Consider the following 5,053-nt stretch of genomic DNA (forward strand, 5'->3'; position numbering starts at 1 on the left):
AGGAACCGGCCTGCCCAGCCCGGGCCCCCGCCGCGCTCCCTGTGGTGAACAGCCTACCCCCCGCCCCAGTGCCAGCCCCGCCGGGGCCTGTTGGGGCCTGAGTTGGCCACTCCCTGGGAGGGGACCCCCCTGCCCCACAGGGCTGGGGTGCAACCAGCAGGGCTCAACCTGTCCCAGTCCTGACAGGGTAGAACATGACGTTACCACTGTCACTCCCCTGCCCCCAATACCAGTTGCGGGGGGCAGTGGGGGGGCCTGTCTGCCTGGGCCTGCAGTCCTGCTCACAGGGGGCGCCTAGGGGGCCTGGGGAGTTGGCCTGGCTGATGCTTGGCACCTGCCACCCAGAAGAGGCACAGGGACTGCTCAGGGACTCTCCTTCTCTGACGCCACAGCATCCACTCTTAGGTGGGAGGTAGATGTTCTAAGGATCTAGGAAAGCTCGGTTTCCATTTTGGCTTATCAGGCCTGAGGCCCCTCCCTTCCCAAGATGCCAAGAAATCAGGAATCCATTGCCCCCTTTGCCACCAAGTTCTTCCTCCTTGAATCCCACTCTGAGCTCCAGACTCCTGGCCATTGCCCCATGAAGGGAAAGAAGGCCCGGGTCAGGCCCCTTCCTCCACCCCAGGAAACTAACCTCCTTTCCGGAAGCCCAAGGCTCTCCCTTCGCAAAGATGAGGGGCTCTCTGACCCCTGTAGTTTCCTGGTCACCTCGGGTCACCCGGTGGCTGCCAGAGAGATCACCTTGCTCTTGGTTCCACTGCTTCCTACAGAGTGGGCCAAGACAGGCAAGCCCATCAGGGTGGTGGGGGATAGACAGGCAGGTTCCACGGATTTCCTGCAGCTCCAAAGAGAGGACTACTGTCCTGTTTGGTCATGGTGGAGGGAGGTGTCCCCACCTGCCGCACCCTAAAGCAGTGGTATTAAGAGACAACACTCACAGCTGGTGTGGGGACACCAAAGATCCATGCTGGGACAACTATCTTGCACACAGGCACCCTGGCCCAGGACTGCCGGCAGCCCCGTTGATGCGTTGTGAGGAAGCATCAGGCCGGAGGACACTATGAGGCTCCAAGTGGGCCCAGCTTGTCCGAAGCAGAGGAGGGTCTCTAGGGGACCTGGGCCCGGGGCCTGGACCACCCAGCTGCATAGGCAGAGCTCCAGCTCCTCCAGCTGTGGCTTCTGCAGGGACCCCACAAACCCCCTGAATGAGAGCAGGCCCACCTTGCTCTTCCCAGGCTCTTCCTCTGTGAATTCTGCCTCAGTTCTTTCATGACAGCCTATGAGCAGCGAGGGCGGGCTTCAGGGAGCTATGAACCCTGAGAATGATATGTGGTCTCTGGTGAGAGCAGAGCTTTCATCTGCTTTCAAAAAGATCACTGTTCCCTTCCCCCTACAAAAAAAAAGGTAAAGAACCGGGGTGCCTGGGTGGCTCAGTGGTTAAGCGTCTGCCTTCGGCTCAGGTCATGATCCCAGGGTCCTGGGATCGAGCCCCGCATCGGGCTCCCTGCTCCGCGGGAAGCCTGCTTCTCCCTCTCCCGCTCCCCCTGCTTGTGTTCCCTCTCTTGCTGTGTCTCTGTCAAATAAATAACGAAAATCTTTAAAAAAAAGGTAAAGAACCATTTCTTTGAGGTATGTTAATCTGCAGACACAGGCACCTTTCACAATTAGCCTTTATCAGGTAAAAAGAAATTATTTATCTCATTTTTGGAGTAGTTTTATAACCTTGACATGAATTGCTTGGCAAACTATTTCACCTAAAGCAAAGTTGACGTTTGTAAGGCTATTACTGAATACTTACTACCCACTGAGGCAGACACTGTGCTGAGCTTTTTCTGTTCAATCTTTTATGTAATTCTCACAACAGAGAGAGATAGGAATTACTATATCCCCACTCCTGAGGTGAGAAACTGGGGCACAGAGAGGTTCAGGGACTTCCTAAAGTCACACAAGCGGTAAGTCAGGAGCAGCACCAGAACCCAGATCTGACTCCAGAACCTGTAGTTAGAATTTCAACCAGGGTTTTGTCTCAACTTACAGCCATCCTCTTCTTAATCATATAAACTGCTGTCCCTTTCCTTCCTTCCTTCCTTCCTCTTCTCCCCCATTCCCTCCCTCTTTTATTCCCTTCCTTCCTTCTTTCATCCGCTCAACAAATCTTTCTTGTCCACGTGTTACCTTGTAAGCGCTGCAGAAACTGAAGGAAACAGGTCGCTGCCTTCATAGAGTTTCCAGTTTATCAGGGTCCCTAAAACTCTTCTTTCCCGAGAATCCCCATCCTGGGCCACATTTATCTAGACACTTTCACTCACTCATTCCTTTGTCTCCCAGCAAAGGTACTGGCCAGGGCCCCCTTGGCAGAGCCCCAGAAGTGCTCCCAGGCGGTGCAGGCTAGACTCAGGCTGTTTTCAGCTGATTTCCGGAGCCGCTCCTCTGGGCTCCGCTGCCCTGTGCTCAGATTTCCATTAAGGCACGCATTGTGCTCTAGTGACATGCTCATTTACACATCACATTTCTCTCTGGCCATCTCTCTTACAAGCTTCTTGAGTGTAGGGACCAGGCCTGCCTAACACAGGTTTTTAATCTTCTGCCCCAGTGCAGAGCTTGCAAACAGTGGGTACCCGGTAAATGTTTAATAAATGAATACGTGAGTTTTCTGCTCTAGCTGACTGCCTCGAATCATTTCCAAATGATTCATTCAAGTGTTCCTTCCTGGATCTCTCTTCCCACCTCCCTCTTAACTTTTTCAAAGGAAAAGGCACCTCACTGATGGGGGGAAGTCCCACTTCCCTGCTTTAGGGCAGCCAAAGGGTGCTCATACAGTCTGAACAGATCTGTTGGCTTCAGAAGAAACGGTATTTTGGAGAGCTGCTGAATGCGCGGCTCCTGGGGCCTTATTTAAGGCAATCCTGTCAAATATCATATTAAAGCAAGAGCCCCAGGGCACAGGACTGACGCACAAGGGAGAGGGGTTCTTTCAGCTCTCCCCAAGGCTCCAGCCTCCACGGCCCGTCTTTAGGTCACCTGTCACGAAAAGCTTGAGCCCCAGGGTTGCCAGGGGACTTATCCCAGACTTCCCTGAGCTTCAGTAAAATAACCAAAAAGGCAACAGCCATAGCCCTTAAGTCAGGATACTGGCCTCAAACGCTGACCTTCCCAACCCACTGTCATCTTGGGAAGTAATTTAACTTCTCTGGGTCCAGTTTCTCTTATGAAAGTAAGAAGGTGCAACTAGGTGGATTCCTAAACCTCTTTCAGTTCTAAAGCATCAATGGAAAAAAAAAAAACACTACAATTTTTAAAAAAGTATGCCCTTCACCGTTCTTGCGGCATTTGACTCTTAACAAGAATCCTATGATTCCTAAGTCAAATTACCTACTCACAATCAGGTTGGGAAATACGAGCAGAGGGCTGAAGACCTTCCCCGGGGGGATGTAGGGATTCTGAGTCTTTTGGCCAGACCAGAACGACTCCAGAGTGGCCACTAGATCAGCCTCGTTTCCAGGATCCCAACGTCTTTCCTTCCTAACCCCTACATCCACGTGTCACTCAGACAGAAACAGCCAGGACAAAAGCCTAATTCAAAGGCCACACCACGACCATTACGAGGAAGGGCCCAGGCTTTTTCCAAATCCCAAATGATTTCCCTCCCGGGCCAGGATTCCTGCCTCTCTCTCCATTCCAGATTTGCGAGTAAGGAGTAGGTTTAAGGCACTGCTAAAAGGACTCCGCGCCGAGGCCTCGGGTGGCCATGGGAACGAGGGCCCAGCCTCCCGCGCTGCCATGGCAACAAGCTCCCCCAGTGGCTGGCGCCGGTGCCCATCAGAGCGTGCAGGTGGCGCCCTCTCGGGAGAGGGGCCCGGCGGGAAGCGGGGGCGGCGGCGGCGGCCTCGGCGGCCTCGGCGGCCTCGCCCTCGTCCGTCCCTCTGCCAGGGCCTCGGCTCCCGGCCGCCCTGCCCCCTGCGCCTACCTGCGAGGGTCACGGCCCCCGCGCGACCACCGCCCACGGCAGGGCCACCTCTCCCGCGCGGCTCCTCTTCCCGGGCCGCCCCCAGGCTCGCCCCGCCTGCCTGGCCGGCCCGACGCGCTCCCGGGGGACGCAGTGTCCCCGCGAACACCCTCCGTCCCGCGCGGCGTCCCCGGAAATGCGGGGCCGCGGCCAAGCCCCGCCCCGCCCCGCCCCTGTTTATGGGAACTGTCCGGAGGCGCCCTCGGGCTCGCCCGCTGCCCAGCAGGGCCCCGCCGCTGCCACCCGCCTCGGGCGGGGACGGCCACTCCGCACTCGCCGCTGTGCCCGCCTCCCCCAGTCGGGACCTGGCCGCACGACATGTCGCTCGCCAGCCCCAGGAGGCCGCGGGGTCTGCGGGGCTGCGCCCTCCCTGACCTTGGGAGGCCCGGCCTCGGCGGTCCAGGGCCCCCGTAGGGGACAGGCTCACTAGCTGGAACCGGCGCGCGGGGGTTGGAATCCTTCCTAGATCTACTACCACCTAATTGGCTGTGTTACCTAGGGCGGGCTCCTTAACCTCTCCGAGCCTCCAGTTCTTTATCAGCAAAGTGGGCATCAGAGCAGTAGAGACCTCACAGGGTTGTGGTGAGAAATGCAATTATGTAGGCATACAACTGGCACGTGGTCAGCGCTCAATAATGGCAGTATTGTTTCCAGTAAGAGGCAAGTGAGAGCCGAGCTCAGAGCTACCCTCCACGAAACCACCCACGTCTCCGCCCGCGGTGAATACCGCTCACCGCCTCCCTTTAACCTGCAGTGGGCCACGCGGTGAGAGTGAAACCAAACGAAGAGATCTGCGGGAGGGGTGAGAGAGATGGTTATAAATATCCAGCATTTATCAAGGGACCTTGGCTCGTCCCTCTCCAGGCCCTGCATCCTGGCTCTATCTTCCAGGAAAGCAACAGCCGCTCTCAGGGCGGTTCCTGAAACAACCAGTTCTGGGCGTGATCGTGGCTGAGCCGGCCCGAGCTGGCTGGTCCAGGGGATGGAGAAACCGGAGGGCAAGTGTCCGCCTTTTCCCCCACCTGGCAGGCCGGGCCAGGCTTAAGT

The 5,053-nt window shown here is 56.8% G+C and overlaps 1 long non-coding RNA gene across 2 annotated transcripts; it reads right to left on the reverse strand.

Moving 5' to 3' along the window:
- Positions 1-302: 302 nt before the first annotated feature.
- LOC145718031 (uncharacterized) lies at positions 303-4,132 on the reverse strand. 2 transcript variants are annotated; one of them, XR_014141545.1, is made up of 2 exons: positions 3,968-4,132; positions 303-764 (listed from the first exon to the last, which is right to left on the reverse strand). It is a non-coding gene; the product is annotated as an uncharacterized LOC145718031 (long non-coding RNA). The 2 variants fall into 2 exon arrangements; XR_014141544.1 differs by having other exon boundaries at positions 303-1,316.
- Positions 4,133-5,053: the final 921 nt, after the last annotated feature.

This window comes from Leptonychotes weddellii, unplaced genomic scaffold, assembly GCF_054177405.1.
Source record: "Leptonychotes weddellii isolate Sample4059 unplaced genomic scaffold, ASM5417740v2 HiC_scaffold_10192, whole genome shotgun sequence".
NCBI classification, from domain to species: domain Eukaryota; kingdom Metazoa; phylum Chordata; class Mammalia; order Carnivora; family Phocidae; genus Leptonychotes; species Leptonychotes weddellii.